The 16,829-nt window shown below is 52.2% G+C and overlaps 1 long non-coding RNA gene across 1 annotated transcript; it reads right to left on the bottom strand.

Annotated features, from left to right (window-relative positions):
* Positions 1-8,665: 8,665 nt before the first annotated feature.
* LOC133270459 (uncharacterized) lies at positions 8,666-11,299 on the bottom strand. Its single transcript, XR_009743784.1, has 3 exons — positions 10,865-11,299; positions 10,235-10,409; positions 8,666-9,229 (listed from the first exon to the last, which is right to left on the bottom strand). It is a non-coding gene; the product is annotated as an uncharacterized LOC133270459 (long non-coding RNA).
* Positions 11,300-16,829: the final 5,530 nt, after the last annotated feature.

Here is a 16,829-nt window from a genome sequence, read left to right as displayed (position 1 = left end):
GGGAAGTGGGGGGGGGGGGGGGAGATGTATTTTTGGCTCTATTTAGCCACAAAAATTTGGGTTTAGAATAAAGATAAATATTCCTGTTTTCTGTTTGCTGCCAAACCCGGCAGATGATTTCTTGCGCGAGCCTTCACTTGTTGGAGAGCTCCGTGGCCTGTTGGAACAATAAATGTTCTGATGGAGAAAGCTGATGAGCGCCTATCGATTGGTCACTGCGAAGAACAGCTTCAACCCGACCACAACAGCGGTCCCCAAAGCTTTTGACAATATCCAAGTCAAAAGGAGACAGGTCTTTGGTGAGTGACGTAGTCACACAGCAGCATCCCTCCTGCAGGCACGGTTGCACCGGCCTCACCACGGCTGGCAGGAAGTTTCAGTGCTAAATACACCCCCTTTGCACCAAACCAGGCTGTTGGCTCCTTTCCTGCACCCACCAGCAGGACACAGCAATGGGGGAAGTAGACAGGGAAGGCGCCTGGGATGTGGCTCCTGCCTGGGATGCTCCTGGCTGATGGCAGCACCTTCTCCCCATCCTGTAGGGTCACCTCCCCATCACCAAGTTAAGGCCAGGCAAGAGCTCCCTGTGGCTTGGCTCTTCACAGTGAGAACTGCACAAATGCCTATAGAGTTTTCCTAATAGATTCCCCCCCTCTCCCCCCCCAAGCTTTTTTTCATTAAACATTTCCAATCTCAGCTCATGGTAAAGGAAATATTATGATCAGGAAGAATAAAACTGCTGGTTTACCCAGAGCTGCTTCATTTTATAGCAGATTAAAAGCAAGATGGAGAGTCAATAATGCCAGGAAGCGGGGGCCAGGGGATGAGCACAACATAGATGCTGAAGGCAGCACAGAAGAGATTGGAGGCTGGAAAGACAAAAGCTTCTCAGGATTGAAGCCTCAAAAGCAGAATCAGCTCCTCAGATGATATAAATCACCTGAGCTCCCCTGACACGCTGGGATTGCTGTAGCACAGCTTTTATGTATTGATTTAAGGGAAAATAAAGGTCAGGGGCTTAGCTGAAGAGAAGCTGTTCAGCTCTGGGTGGGCAGCGATGAGCAACAAGGAGGATCTGCAAGGGATGCAGGGGAGCCCCAGGAAAGATGCATACATGCTGGAGCTACGTCAGCCCCAAAGACTAGGAGAGAACCTGGTGCGACCCGACTGCAGCCCAGATCTGCAGGGTTAGCACAGGCACAGTCATCTTGGGCTTTGGGAACATCCAGAGCCGAGTGTGGAGCTCACCATCACTTAACTCCGACCTTTCCCTCCATCTGGCCTAACCCACAAAGAAAAATCCCAGAAAGGCCAAAGCGGGACCAGCTGGGAATGCTGCCTGCAAATGTCACGGCGCTGCCGGGAACGGGGTGACTGCACGGCAAACCTGGGTGTGCAAACATCGCTTGCTAAATCCACTGCTCGGAGGCGGGGTAGGTTGGGGGGGATAAAGGTTTCCTGAGCCATGGAAAGGCCAGCTCCCCGCCTGGGGACCTCGGGAGGCTGGCTTCCGTGAGAAACGCTCTTTATTTACTCACTGAGCAGCAGCTTAGCTCAGAGCGAGCTGCCTGGAGCAAGCATCTGCACGAGGGCTGCTGCTGGCTGCAGCGAGGTGTTTGCTGTCTGTGCAGAGATGTGCGATGGTCCCGGCAGGCTCTTGGTGGGTGGGAGTGGGAACCCGCTTAACCCTCATTAACTGCATCCTCTCTGCTGGCCAAAACCACGCTCTGCTTTACCAGAAACACAGAATTGATGGTGACAGCCCCCACGGTGTCACTGGGGGTTGTCCAGGGGATGGGATGGATGATGATGGTTTTCTCAGGGCCAGGAGGCTGAAGGCCATGGTCCTACCATCGTGGTTGTGCTGTCGTGGTCCTGCTGAGGAGATGCTGTTTGAGGAGGAAGGATTGTGACATCTCTGCTTTCCTTTTCATCTCTGTCCCCACTAAAATACACTTTGGGATAAACCAAAAGGGAAATGAAAGGCGAGGGGATTATACTCAAAGGGTGGTGGAGATGGTGTGGGACCAGCAGCCCCATGCAGCCTGGAGGAGGGGGTGAAGCTGGGGCCTTGCTGGGCTCAGCTCCCTGGGGTTTATCTCACTGTCTGTTTTCATCATTTCTCTGTGAGAAGGGAAAGGGACCACACAGGAGCAGGAAGTCCTGGAAATCTGTGAAGGAGAACGTTCCCAGCACCCCTCCCCGCATCATCGCCCCTGTATGCAGTTGGCTCTGGAGGACATATAGCTCTGTATAGGCTCCAACGTGGTGATTAAATTCCTGTCTACAGCCAGCAAACACACTTTCCCAGCTCTGACCCTCCTGCCTCAGTTGCACATGTGATCGCTCTGACGGACCAAGTGCACCAGGACTTGGATAACCCCATCTTGACCAGCCTGTCTGCTCCATCACTCCATATCAGACACCACCGTCACTCCTCTGCTCGTGCTCCAGAGACCTCCTAAAGACTGCTTGTTTCCTAGAACTTTTCCAAAAGGAAGAAAAATCAACCTAAAAACTCCAGTAGAAGCAGGGGGAGGAAATTGCTTCAAGTTTCTTATCTCATGGAACAAAAATGCTTCTTAAGGCTGCTGAAGAGAGGGTCAAATGTCCCTCATTAACACTGATTTACTGAGAGGGCTGGGAAGTGGAAGAGGGAGAGAGTCCAGCTGCCTGCCCCAGTGCAAAAGGAGCCTGGTTTGGGATCCAGGCTGGGAGGTGAGGGCTAGTCCCCCCAGCATGAGATTGGGGCAGCAGCTTTACTACGGCTTCCCCAGCAAGCAGGTACAGTGGGGTGCAGGCTGCACCCCGAGGCAGAGCAGACAGACCTGCACTAACACAGCAGAGCTCTCAGCTTGGAGCAGCAGTTTGGAAACTTGGTGGCTTTCAGAAGAAAAGAGCAGAAGTTGAGCCCATTCAACCCAATTAAAACTCCTGAGGAAGCAGAGAGAGGCAGGATGCAATTACCCGCACTGGAATCCCAGTTCAGAACAGGAGGCAGAGCTCTCCGGATCAAATTAATCCCTGGTGTAACTCTGCTGAAGTTACACCAGGGCTATAATTGGCCTGAAACATTTTAACTATCTCATTTAATGTTATTCATGCTCTGCTGGAGATGAGAATGTTTATCCTAAATGAGAGACTTTAATGCTCTGTAGCAATAATAGAGTGTGAGGCTTATGCGGTTTCTCATTTACAAGGATGCTGGGGAGGCCAGATTGTCGTGGAAGATGCAGCAGAGACTCCCCAGATCTTTAACCATTTCCGTGGCCCTGTTGTCCTTCCACCATCCCCATGCCCAGGCTGCTTTTCCATCTCCTGGAGATGGTGGGGGCTTCTAGCCTAGACCCAGCCAGGGGCAGAAGCAGGGGGAGATGTAAAGTGATCACAGAGTGGTTTGGGTTGGAAGGGACCTTAAAGCTCACGCAGTCCCAATCCCCTGCCACGGGCAGGGACACCTTCCACCAGAGCTGGTGAAGAAGGAATGGAAGGCACTGAGAGAGGCTTTTCAAGACTAAAGCCCCTATAAATCAGGGCTATTTCCCAACAACAGACTTGCCTCCCCAGTGATGCTGAAAGAGGGGATTTCCATTGATGAGAGCTGGCTCCGTGGCCTTTCTCCAAGTCACCCCAGGGAAGCTCCTGCACACGGAGCAGGGTCAGTGCTGCAGGTAGCTCAGGAAGCTCACAGAGCACCACATCCCTGCTGCCAGCCAGACACCCCCCGTGGGCACTGTTTCCAGCTGCCAGCCCTGGGTTATCCACCCCTCTCGGAGGATGACCCCAAACCCACTGTCCTTTGAGCTGCAGCCTCACAGTGAGCTTGTCTCCATTCTCCGCAGTGGGAGGCAGCAGGACGCTGTTACCCTCCACTGGGAACGTGTCTCAGGTACCACGATCCACCCGCTCCCCTTCCCGCAGCGATGCCATGAGCCAGCACAAGCACGCATCCTGCTGCCTGGAAAAGCACAGCCCGTGGGTTACATTCCTCCTGCCCCAGCTGCCCTCTGGCTGGTGGAGCTGCCAGGGATGCAATGTGGCCCTGAACCTCTGCTGTGTGCCCTGCATCCCTCCGAGCCAGCCCTGGCAGGTACCGCTCACCGCAGGCTCTGCAGCGGCATTACCCGGCTTTTGGAGGCTTGTGATGATCTGCCATTAAATCACACTTCCACTCCCTAGGCTGTTTTTAAGACCGAGCCCTGGTCTTTCCCTCTGCTCTCTTGCCAGTGGAAACCGCAGGAAAGGCAGATCTGTTTGTTCCAAAGCAATTTGAAATGCCCTGTAGCTTAGTAGAGGCTCGAGCATTACAATTCATTCTGGCTCCTCTCTGTTCCTCAGAGGATATTAGATCCTTCTCTTGATATTTCCTCACTCTTTGTAGATGTTACCCTAGTTTTCATTTCTAGGGCTTCCAGACTGTTTTTAACAATGCTGAGCTTTCAAGTTGCTTCCTTCCAACTTTCTCCAGCCATGCTTTCCCAGAGCCCGAGCAGCTTTGATTATTCCCAGATGTTGTTAGGTTTTTAACCCCACACTAGTATTGTATAACAGCTCGGAAAGAAGACTGATCCTGGGTTCTCTTGTTCACCAAATGCCTTCCTGAGCAGAACACGTATGGGATTTATCCTACGAAGGCAATGCCATTAGCACCAGGTTATCTTGCTGCGGTTGAAATCCTCTTGCTGATAAAAACCTTCTGAAACCACCGAGTCATCTTCTCCACCCAGCTCCTCCTTATCCTCTGCTGAGATCTCCAAGCAGGATGACACATTCCCAAGCCTGCAGAGAAGCCTTGAGCGGGTACCACCGAGGCTGCCAGGCAGCATCTAATCCAAAAGACCTTGTTCAACTCCAGGCCAGGCTAGATTCAAGCTGTGGCCTTCCCTACCCAGCCAACTGCAGCTCTGCTCAAGCCAGGTTTTCCTTGGCCTAGGAGGATGTGTGTGCATAGCCTGAAAGGCCAAAGTGTGGGGAGTAAGGAGTTGTACACAACTGGCTGAGCTCCTAACAAACCTCTGCGGCCCTCCTGACCCCAGGAATCCTGCTGCTCTCATGCTTAAGCCATTGCATTGCTAAACACACACAAAACACATCCCCATTCCCACTAGCAGAGAGGCAGGGTGTAGCCGAGCTGGCAGGAGATGCAATTCCTTTCAATCATCCATGAATGTTCCCAAGATCACCCCGAGTTTCTTGGTGTCTCCACCCACCCTGCTGGACCCTTCCACTTGTGTTTCTCAGGCCAGTGCTCAGCTCCACAAAGCCCGAGGTTACTGGGAGGGATGTGAACACATCACATAGCATCTTCCTCCCATACGAGGAGGACCACGCCTGGGCAGCACAAGGAACAACAATGAAGAAGGAAAACAAGAAGGAAAAGGGGAAAAAAGGCATCAAAAGATAATATATTTTCGCAGAGGGGTAAGCTAAAGGACAAGCCAACCTAACACAGCATGTCCCCATGACTGCACTGTGGTACCCAGCCTTGCCAGCTTGTACAGCTACAGCAGGGGAAGCAGATGAGAGGCAATCATAGAATGGTTTGGGTTGGAAGTTCCAACCCCCTGCCATGGGCAGGGACACCTTCCACCAGACCAGCTTGCTCCAAGCCCCTGTGTCCAACCTGCCCTTGAACACTGCCAGGGATGGGGCAGCCACAGCTTCTCTGGGCACCCTGTGCCAGCGCCTCAGCACCCTCACAGGGAAGAGCTTCTGCCTTATCTCCAACCTGAACTTTCCCTGTTTCAGTCTGAACCCATCACCCCTTGTTCTATTGCTGCAGTCCCTGATGAAGAGTCCCTCCCCAGCATCTTTGTAGCCCCCTTCAGACACTGGAAGCTGCTCTGAGGTCTCCACGCAGCTTCTCTTCTCCAGGCTGAACAGCCCCAATGTTCTCAGCCTGTCTCCCTACAGAAGATGCTCCAGCGCCCTTATCAGGCAGCACTAAACCCAAACTGACCCTCCAGGAAGACCCTACCCCAAGAACAATGCCAATGCCTCTGCCCTGGACATACAACATCCCCAGCACCCAGCCTCACCCTAGCAAGGTGCAGCCAGATGTGCCTCAGGCCAGCCCTGTGTGAGCTGGTCAGACCAGAGCTGCACCCACAGGTGCTCAGGAGAGCAGGGAGGAGGTTGAGGGAGGAGGCCCACAAAGCCAAGCTGTGAGTGAAGAGTGTCAGTGCTTGGAAAGCGCAACCAATTTGCTTTTAGTACAGTTCATGCCTCTCCAGCAGTGCCCAGAATAACAAATCCCCTTCACCCTCCGAGCCTGAATGCTGGAGGAAGCTGCTGAGAAACTTAATTGATTAACTGGAGGCGTGCACAGGAAAAAACTGCCCAGCATCAAGGAAGTCACTGTCCTGACAGCTCACACACACACTGGTGGGAGATCAGAGAGCCCAGCTGCACTTCCTTACCACACAACCCCTTCTTTTAGCCTGGGAACAAGGCAAGCTCTGTTTTGATGGGGACACCCATTCTGCAGTGGCGTCAAGGGGCTGTGTCCACACCGCCCTCACCACCCATCCAGGCTGGGCAGGCACAGCCCCATCCTCAGTCCCAGCACCATCAGCTGGTGAAGGAGGCAGGTTCTGGGTGCCTGCACCTCTCACTCTCTAGCCCCAGAGGTCCTGAGAGCCCTGGAAGTCCCTGAGCAGCAGGAAGAGGTGCCCTGAGAGCAACTTTAGCATCCAGGGTGCAGTGGAACGAGCTGAGCACGTCAGAGGACCCAAGGTTCCCGATGCCTCACAGCATCCTCCCTGAAAAAGAGGTGCCCAGCTTCCCTAGCCCCGGCAGGCCATCTCCCCCCCTCCCAGCCCCTGCCTGGGCTCTCTGCTTTGCTCTCAGCATCTCTAGCTCTGCCCTGCCTGTCACAGGGTCACTCTGTCACTGCACAGGATTGCTTTCCCCATTTGGCTAAAGAAAACAAGAAGCCAAAGGCCTGCAGGGGCTGTGAACTTGCCTGTCGCGTTCCTGACAGTATCAAAACCTTTTGCTGCTTGTGTTTTTCCCAAACTGTCACTGCTCATCACACCCCTTGCTTAAACCTCTGATCCAGAAAGCTTACCTGAGGTCTCTCCAAAACAAATGGAGAGGGCGTGCTCTGCTCTCCAAGGGGATCAGACACCACCTCAGAAGCAATGAGGCTGACAAGGGCAGTCCTCCCCAGAGCAGGTCCAGGCAGAGCCAAGCACTGTGCAGCTGCCAAAGGTGGGAGGCAGGTGGGAGGCAGGCAGCCTGCAGACCCCCAGCTTCCCCCCGCCCCAGCTCCAACCGCTCAGCTCCTGCTTCTTGGCTCCAGGAAGGACGAAAGGAAAAAGAAAGGGCTCGTCCCTTCTGTTTGCTCTCTGCAGAGCAAAACTGCTCCCCTGTCCCCTGTTTTCCCTGTTGCTGCTCTTTGCTATTTGACCTGAGCAGCCCAGAGGAATTTGAGTCACGGTGCATTCTGAGCACAGCATCGGTTTTCTAGAGCAAAACGGAACCAGCTGCCAAGAAACAAATCCTGGCACTTCTCCTGAGTGGAACGAAACTGCTTGAAACCCCAGGGGAAAACTACCAGAGCTCAGCTGCAGCAGAACCCAGCCCACCCCAGCCCCTCCAGGGATTCCTGCAGCACGAGGAGGCTCAGACAGAGACTAATGAACATCATGACAGTGTCCATACGGTACCTCTTTGAAAGCTAGGAGTGAAAGAGGAGCTAAACAGAGCTCTCTCCTTCAGCTGAAGGCAGTGCTGTGGGAAGGAGTGCACTCTGGCTGAACCAGCTCCAGCATCCAAGTCCAACCGTGCCCAGTGTCCTACCTGCCCAGGCCTGCTGTGCCTATTGTAAGCAGGCAGGATAGGGGCAGGTGGATGGTGCTGATACGGGACACGCATGACTTGTTGTGAATGGGCTTCTGAGGCTTGTCAGGGCTAAGTGAGGTTTGTCCCTCAGAGCTGTGAGAAAGCCTGGTGCTATCAGAGCCAGGGGGAGGAGGGATGCCCACAGGGGTTGCATGGCCTGAGCTGGCTCTCAGGTTTGAGGTGGTGGTGTCCATGGGACCGCCGTGTACTTGAATAGCAGAGCAGATAGATGTGCATCACCCCTTTCCCAGGAGGGTTAATTTCTCCCCCAGGTATCAAGCTGATGTGGGACAGAGCCTGCAATAGTCTCCCTGCCATACTCTTCAGTTTCTTCTCAGGTTGTTGGGCTCAAAAGGAGCTTTCAATGGAGGCTAAAGACTGATGTACAGGGTCTTTGCTTACCAGGAGGAGCAAGGAGCAGAGCAGCTCAGGTAGCTGATGCAGGCTGGAGAGCTCCAGCAGTGATTTGGAAGCAGCAGCATTACTTGGGAAGAGGGACGTGGTCAGAGACAGCCAGAAGAGAACCGAGGAAAGACTTTCTGGAGAGGCCTGGGATCAGCTGAGACACACAAGCAGCCTCAGAGCTCCTGGTTTCTTGGCCCTTCCAGCTGAGGGAACAACACTTACTCTGTGTTTGCTCACATTTTGCACGCAATAGAGCCAGGTCAGAAATACTGGTAACACAGTTTCTTGGAGGGTTTATACCAGCTGAGACCTGGGTTTTGCTGGTAACAAGGTTCCCCCTCAGCCACAACGCAGGAGGCAATCTTCAGGCAGTATCAAAGAAATACACTTATTCTCCACTCTGGTTTATCTTAAAAGTACCTACTGCAGCTAGTGCTCAGCAGTCGCAGGCTGACAGCAATGGGCCTGATGGAGGTTCAGCTTCACCTTCTCAGTGCATCATTCCAGCAGGACGTGTTTGAACAGGCTCACCCAGCAGCAGTACCAGTCAATAACTCAAACCATCTCCATGGCTCACTCAAGGAAGGGCACTGTTGTTCCAACCACAAGGATTTTCAGGCACGAAGCATGTACAGTTCACAGCTAGGACAGATGGAGCATTGATCTGCTAAAGCCCAAGGCAGTGACACAAGGTTAACCCCAGGTAACATGCATTTAGGTTTTCTGTGAGGGTAACATGAAGTTCACATTGCAACACACATCGCTGACTGCAGGCAAGTCATGACAGCACTTCAGCTTCTGAGATGGCAGAAAAGCCTGATCCTTGAAGGAGCAGGAGCTCTGTGACTCAGGCTTTCAGGCCAGGTTTACATAGCAAACCAGTCTCAGCAAGACCACACTGCAGCTTTCTCCATTTCTTGCCTAGACCAGGCCGTTCTGTTACAACAACAAAAGCAAAGTCCACTGTCGCAAACACCATCTGCTGAAGAGGAGGAAGGTTTCACACTGTGTCAGTCTCTTTCATCTCAGTGTAGGTTCTGCACAGGAGCTGGCTGAAGTTAGAAAACCAAAGGAGACCCCACCAAGAGCTTTTCCTGGTGCTGTCTGTGGGCAGTGACTGATATGACTAGAACAGGACTTGAGAGAGGTAGGACTGCCACGAGCAGGGGAGTCCCTCACATCCCTCTTCAGGCTCTGGTGCAAAGCAGTACCAGAGCTTCCCCCAGCTCCAGGGAAAGCTGAGCCAGGATCAGACCAGCTCTATCCTGCCACTGCTCTCCCCAGTGCAAACCAGTGGTGCCCAGCATCAAAGCACAATCCCAGTTCCCCCCAGGCACTGGGACCCGCTGCCCTGTGTTCTGCAAACAAGGCAGTGGCATCCCTCCCCTGCCATTCCAATCCACTGCAGCACAGCTCACATTCCCTCCTACACCTCGCTGTGCCTTGCCTCCCATTTCATACAATCCCAGACTGGTTTGGGTTAAAGGGACCTTAAAGCTCCTCCAGCTCCAGCCCCTGCCACGGGCAGGGACCCCTTCCACTAGAGCAGCTTGCTCCAAGCCCGTGTCCAACCTGCCCTTGAACAATGCCAGGGATGGGGCAGCCACAGCTTCTCTGGGCACCCTGTGCCAGCGCCTCAGCACCCTCACAGGGAAGAGCTTCTGCCTTCCCTTCTATGATGAGAAGAGCTCAGCTCAGTCTCCCCTCTGGCAGGTTAAAGCCATTCCCCTTGGCCTGTCCCTACAGGCCCTTGTCCAAAGCCTCTCTCCAGGTTTCCTGCAGCCCCTTTAGGCACTGGAGCTGGTCTAAGGTCCCCCCTTAAGGAGCCTTCTCTTTTCCAGCTGCACTGCTCACATGCAGGCATAGCACCCTCAGCATCAGCCAGCCCAGAGCACCTTCCTCTTGGAGCTCCCTGGCTCCCACTGAGATTTGACCACCATGAACCTTAGGTCTGGGAAAGAAAAACATTGCTGGGAGCACTCACAGCCGCTGACTCCTTGCATAGATGCCCTGGTCATGAACTGGCGTCCTATAGCATGAGGGGCTGATACCAGAGGTGGTGCCCGTGCCAAGCTGCAGCCTCTTTGAGGAAGATGAGATGATGAATTTGGAGCCTCCCAAAGCATGTTAGCAGCTGGGTCCTCGGGATGAATAAAACCCTGCCAAAAATTAGGATCTGTTTCTGTGAAGCTGAAACAGCAAACTTGTCTTTCCTCCTTCCCCTCACAACCATGTTGTTGTTTTAAACATTTACAAAGACCTTCATACTGTTTAAATAATGATTAAGGGGATGGGGGGGGGGGGGTTGTTTTCACTTCTTTGCCAGCTCCTCCGGGTCAGCAGCACTTCACATACAGCTTCTGGTAAATCAGGTGCTGTGGTTTGAGACTACCACCCATGCCGGCCCCGTTACCCCACCTCAGTTTACCTGGCAAAAGGAAACCCCCCAAAACCCTTTGTAAGCCTTAGTAACGCCCCCCACATGCAGGGCAGCTGTGGTGGGGCTTTCTCCCCATGATGTGGTGAGGAGGAGGATGTGGCTGAGCCCTCCCATCCCTGAGCACAAGTGCTATGGGAGATTAACCATCTCCTCGGTGCGTGTTCTCCCACCCACCTCCTTCAGCTGTGATGCTGCTCGAGATGACAGCTGAGGGAAGGGAGGAGAGCACTGGCAATGTGCAGGGGGAGAGATGGCTGAAGATGGACCTTTATGCAACAGCAGAAGCATTAGGTCTACAGCAAAGCAGCACGACATGTGTTGGTAGTTAAAGCAGAAAGAAAGGCACTTGAATCTCTCCCTTGTGGGCAGGTCTCCAAGAACCTGGGGTTGGGTTGGGTTCATTGAGCTTCATTTGCAACCTGGCAGAGGCTGGGGAGAAACGGAGCGAGGAAGGCTGTCAAGGAGAGCTGGAGGCTTTCTGCAGGATGTTTGGACTGAGTGGAAGGATGGAGAAGTGAGTACAAGACATGCTGTGGAAGCAGGATGTGGGATAGGGAAAATGTTTATACAGTCAACTGTGGGCTTATCCATGGGAGGCTTTAGAGACCATAAAAGCCATCTGCAAGTGGATAGATCACATTCTGTAGGAAACCAGTGGTTTAAAACAGTGCTACCCTCACTCTTTGATCTCCTCTGAAGGGATCAGACTCAGGAGCCTGAAGAGAGGGGAAGGATAAGTAGATCCATAAGTTCTGCCCACACAGGCAAAGTAGGAAAGACCATTCATGGTCTCTTCCTGTACAGGAACCTGGGGCCATCAAACGCAACAGAACAGACAAAAGGAAGCTGGACCCTCTCGCAGCACGGGCTGAGCTGTGCAAGTCCTCCCCGAGGAGGGAATGGCTGTTACAGGTTCACAGGGGCACTGAGTGAGGTCAAGGAAAAGAAAGTCACTGAAATCTCCATTCCAGAGAAAACCCATTAGTGAGGCACGGAACTGACACCTGGCTTTGACCTTCCCACCCCTCAATGGCTGGTGGCTGGGAAGCTACTGGGAGATGAACCACACATAACCACGCTGCTCCTGCACTTCCCTAAGCACCCACTCTGGACCTCTCCTTGGGAAATGGATGACTAATACCACTGAGGCCTCTGTTTACCCCTCTGAACTTGGGCTGCTCTTCCTGCAGAAGGGCAAGAGAAACAACCTAAGTGGTCCTGAAATAACGTGACCTTTCACCATTTCAACATGTTCTTTTCCCCCTAAGCAATGAAAGGAGCAGAGATGCTATTCTCTAAAGCACCTCAAAACAATTATCTCCTTCCTCTGGTATAAATGAGGAGAAGCAAGAGGTGAGCCAGAGATTGGGCATTTGCAATTCTCCATCTTCAGGAGGAATAAATGCTGGGATTTAGATTGTGCTCTGTGACACAGCCTCTTGACCTCAGTGCAGCTTATGCTCATTACTTGCAAAAATATTCTTGTTTGCTCCATGGGTGCCTCACATATTTCTTGTGTCTAAGCTTGGTAAATGAAACACTGCTTCTATGACAGTGCAGGCTGGGTTGACTGAATCAACGGCTGGTTGGCCAAGTAATCCAAGCAAACAGAACTACTGTTTGTGATAGAAGAGGACCTGAGAAGTTCCTCATTAATATTGCCTAGATACTTTCATACCAACCCCTTCTGCTTTACCCTCTAATCTCTCAGGCTGACACAGAAAATAGAGAGGATCCATCTTATTACCCAGAGCAAGGTCAACTCTCCATTCCTGGTAACTGCTTATCTAGCTTTGGCCTTTCTATGATGGAAATCTTCCTCCTTGTTTCACTAGCTTTACAGCATTTTTTCCTACCAGCTTTGAGTGCATTTATGTAGCTGTACACATCTTCCAACTCTAGGTATGCTCTGAGGATATATACTTTAATTAAACATAGTCATCCATGAAGAAGCTGGATTCCTATTGCTATTACTCAACACATGCATACGTCTGGCCCCAGGATTTAGCGATGCGGGCACTGCAATGGGAACAGTTTGTTGTGTGCTCTGTTCTGATCAGCTCCTGCAAGGAATGAAGCTGTGAATGCAGTCTGGCTAGCTCTGACAGGATGGTCACTTTGCCTAGCTGGGACATCTGACCTGAACTGATCAAGTCAGTCATCATAGAATGGGTTGGGAGGGACCTTAAAGCTCCTCCAGCTCCAACCCCTGCCACAGGCAGGGACACCTTCCACTGGAGCAGCTTGCTCCAAGCCCGTGTGTCCAACCTGCCCTTGAACACTGCCAGGGATGGGGCAGCCACAGCTTCTCTGGGCACCCTGTGCCAGTGCCTCACCACATTCATAGTGAATCAGTCGATCAGCTTGTCTCCATTCCTGTGACATGATCTCCTCAAGCTCCATTCCCTGTTGCACTTGAAGACAGGACCTTAAGACTGGTTTTGTTGCACTGTGCCCAAATTTCATTTGAGGAAAAGGGGAAGTGAGAGGAACAGCTGAGTGGCTGCTCAGCACCATCAGGAGGAGAAAGAAGAACCTTTTATGTTCTGCACCTGCAGAAATCTACATCATAGCCCTGCCTGCAGATACCACCACCCTCCCAGAAAAGGCCACAGATCTTATGTAAAGTTCTTGTTATTCAGTATACAAGGTTCAGCCTTTAGATAGGCCCTACTTAGAGCAGAGCATTTCTGAGCCTGCTAAAGTTCCATGTAAGCACACAGGACAAGCTGAGGAGGAATGGGTTTAAGCATGTATTTAACATTCAATGGAGTCTTAAGGGCTTTGCTGCTGGGAGACGACATTTTGTTTGCAGTATGCCTTGTCCTGTGTGCAAAGATGTTGCCTGTATGCTCCTGAGCTCCAAAGAGCCCTTCTGGTATTTCTTGGGCCTGCTTTGAGCAGCAGACACCAGGATCTGGGACCTCACAGCAGGTTTATTTGAAACCCTACACATTTTTCTCTTGGAAGTGTAGCACCTGAAATCCCAGCAATCCCCACCAAGGGACTGGTCTTTGTGCGCTGCTGTGCACACAGCATGAGGCAAGCATCAATCTAGCTACCCCCTGCACCTCAGCATCTCCTTGTGCTTCATAGGATCAAGCCACACAGGGGGCTGATGCCAGCCAGACACAGCTAGCCGTGGGGGACTAGCTTCTTAATGTGTTCAGATACCCTGGTTGCCTCCGCCAGCCATATGTCGAAGATGAGAACCACAGCGGGGCATCTCTGAGTGAGCAGATGCTTTGTTTCCCCAGGCTTTGTGGAACCCTATCTGCAGTGGGACCAGGATAGGCAGAGGAGGAAAGAAAGAGGAAATCAACTTGCTGTCAGTAAGCATGGACAGCATCTCCCTGGAGAGACTTACAGGCAGCCAAGAGGGGAAATGGGTGGGAAACTGGGATGAGGCCTTGTCCTTTGATTTAAGCATGGGATCAAAGCCCAGCTGATGCTGGAGACGTTCTGTTGTTGATTTCTGTTTGTCTTTCTGCCTTCCCCTTCTCTGGCACATATTCTACCCATTCTCCTGTTACCTACTGCAAGGATAACCAGAGGGTAACTGTGGCTTTGCACAACAGATACTGAAGCACCCTGGGAAAGCAGAATATGGGGACTTAAGGTAGCATATGATTTTCTGGAGGACACAATCCCCTCCAGATCCTCTGCTGGGAAAATGAGCAGCCCCAAAACATCCACATGTAGAAGATCTCCCTGCCCTTTTAATAACTTTCCTTCTTGCTCAACCTTTCAGACTGGAGCAAGAAAATGCCGTAACTGATGGAGACTGGCCACAAGAAGTCTATCAGGATTGCCCTTGGGAGCAGCATTGCAACCGCCTGAGGAAGAACAGTATGTTCAACCACAAGTTCAGAGCAGACCACCACTTACTTCGCTCTCCTAGGAAGGCTCAGAGGCTCTTGAGAAGAGCCACCATGTTCTGCTGACCTCTGGGAGGCTTTGCCTTGTACTGCAGCTCCCGGGTGAAGGTTGCACGCCCAAGATGTGTGTGACATGGTCGCCCTCTAAAGGGAAGAGCTGAGAAAACTGAGTTAAGTCCCACACAGGCAAAGCTGCAGAGGTTTAGGAGAATGGGCATGGGCGAGGTGCTGACCATGGCTCTTCATCCAAAGCGTTTGCTCTGCCTCCGAAATAGTTTGGACATGTTATCTATGCACCAAAACCAGGCATAATGACTGGGCACTTGCTCATGCTGTTCTCCTGAGTATCTACCTGTTGAGCTTGGTACCTGGCATTGCTCATCCATTTGTAGGCACAAGCAGTTACTCTGAGAGCTTCCACCCAAACCCCAAGATGGTGGCAAATCCCTCAGCACATCCAAGTCTCCATCTTCCCTCTTTCCAGGATCTGAACTCTGCACAAGTGTTGTATTAAAACCAAACCCAACCAAATAAACCTTCTATCCCTCAGGGAATTAAAGGACTAATTCTAGTTGTGGTGTCTGGTGTATTTGCTTATTCAGAAAGCTAAAAGTAGTCAGGCAAATTGCCAGCCACATCTCCACAAAGCAAAGGCTGCTGCAATGAAGACTCTGTTAACTGCTGCCATTCTGTATCATCATCTGCTCTCCTACCAGGCCAAACACTTGTGCAACAGGCTCCTGCGGGACAGGGAGGTGCTGAAACTCTCATGTTCCCACCCCAGGGGATGGGACTCACTGCAGGCTGCTTCCTCCAGGCTCCTGCTAGGCTTTCTGCAGCTAGCAGAGGACACAGAGGGCTGGAGAAGGCCTCCTAGCAGCCACTTCTGTTGGAAGCAGCTTGTTTTTAACAGCACGTTGGCATCTCTTTATAGACTCCTTGCACCACTGCAAGAAAACAGAATTAAACAAAATGCCTTTTGCAGTCTGCTGACTTAAGAGAGACTTGAAGAGACAACACGGGGCATTCTGGAGGGCAAAGGACTCACGGGTCGGGTTAAATCTATGCTCTGGAAAGAAAACTCATGTTCTAAAACAGGAACAAGGCCAGGAGGATCCAGGCACTAAAAATACCCACGAAGTCATGCTGCCTGTCCCTGGGAACTTGACTGCCTTGCCTGGAAAAGGGCCTCCTGGAGCACAGGGCCAGCCGGGGTGGGCAGCACGGAGCCACCTCCCTGCCATCGGAGGGATCCAGGAGCAAAGACACGGAGCTCACGGGACTCGGATAACACGGGTGCTGTGTTCATAGACTTGGCAATCCCAGAGCCAGGTCAGACAACAGGAGGTGGCCATGCCATGCAACACCAATGAAGCTTACTCTTGCTGTCGCTGTGGGGAACAGGGCAGCTTTCCATGAGCATATCTTGGATTGACACCCAGAAGGACAGGGAACCCCCCCCCTGTCTCAGACATTTCAGGGGTGACACCAGTTAGATATGGGGTTTTACCTGTACTCAGACTTGTCTGCTTTCCCTTTCCAGTCACTGCAGCCTTTCACCACAAGGACGGATAAAGCTTTGAAGCAAGAAAGTGCACATTAGTGATTCTTATTTTTCCTCCCTTTGGTTACACTTACACTTTGGCATAAGCTGAACAGGATCCTATAGATGTCATGGCAGGTTTTAATATCGAAACAAAAGCATTGCACAGACTGGAGGAGTCACAAAGTACACACATATATGTACTAACTAACCTCTGCCTAACCCCAGTCTCCTGCTAATTCACCTGTGTGTGCCCCTTCCTACACAAGCTAACGCTTGTTCAGCCTTTCAAAGCCAAGTGCAACCCTGGAGCACAGGGAACGGCTGAGGGACCTGGGGGGACCTGGAAAAGAGAAGGCTCGGGGGGACCTGATGGCTCCCTACAAGTGCCTGACAGGAGGATGGAGCCAGGAGGGGCTGGGCTCTGCTCCCAAGGAACAAGGGATGGGACAAGAGGAAACGGCCTCAAGCTGCCCCAGGGCAGGTTTAGATGGAGCTGAGGAACAATTCCTGCCCCAGAGGGTGCTCAGGCATTGGAACAGGGCAGGGCTGCAGTCACCGTCCCTGCAAGTGCTCACACACCGTGGAGACGAGGCCTCAGTGCCACGGGTTAGGGGTGGCCTTGGCAGGGCTGGGGTAAGGGTTGGACTGGATGAGCTTAAAGGGCTTTTCCAAGCTCACTGATCCTGTGATTCCGTGTGTGCCTCCCTACTGAACA

This window comes from Pezoporus flaviventris, unplaced genomic scaffold (genome assembly GCF_033815535.1).
Source record: "Pezoporus flaviventris isolate CSIRO_AGI_PZ_B2104156 unplaced genomic scaffold, CSIRO_AGI_Pfla_v1 ptg000020l, whole genome shotgun sequence".
NCBI classification, from domain to species: Eukaryota; Metazoa; Chordata; class Aves; order Psittaciformes; family Psittacidae; genus Pezoporus; species Pezoporus flaviventris.
Note: the sequence above shows the minus strand (reverse complement) of the source record. Positions and strands in the feature narration are given on the sequence as shown.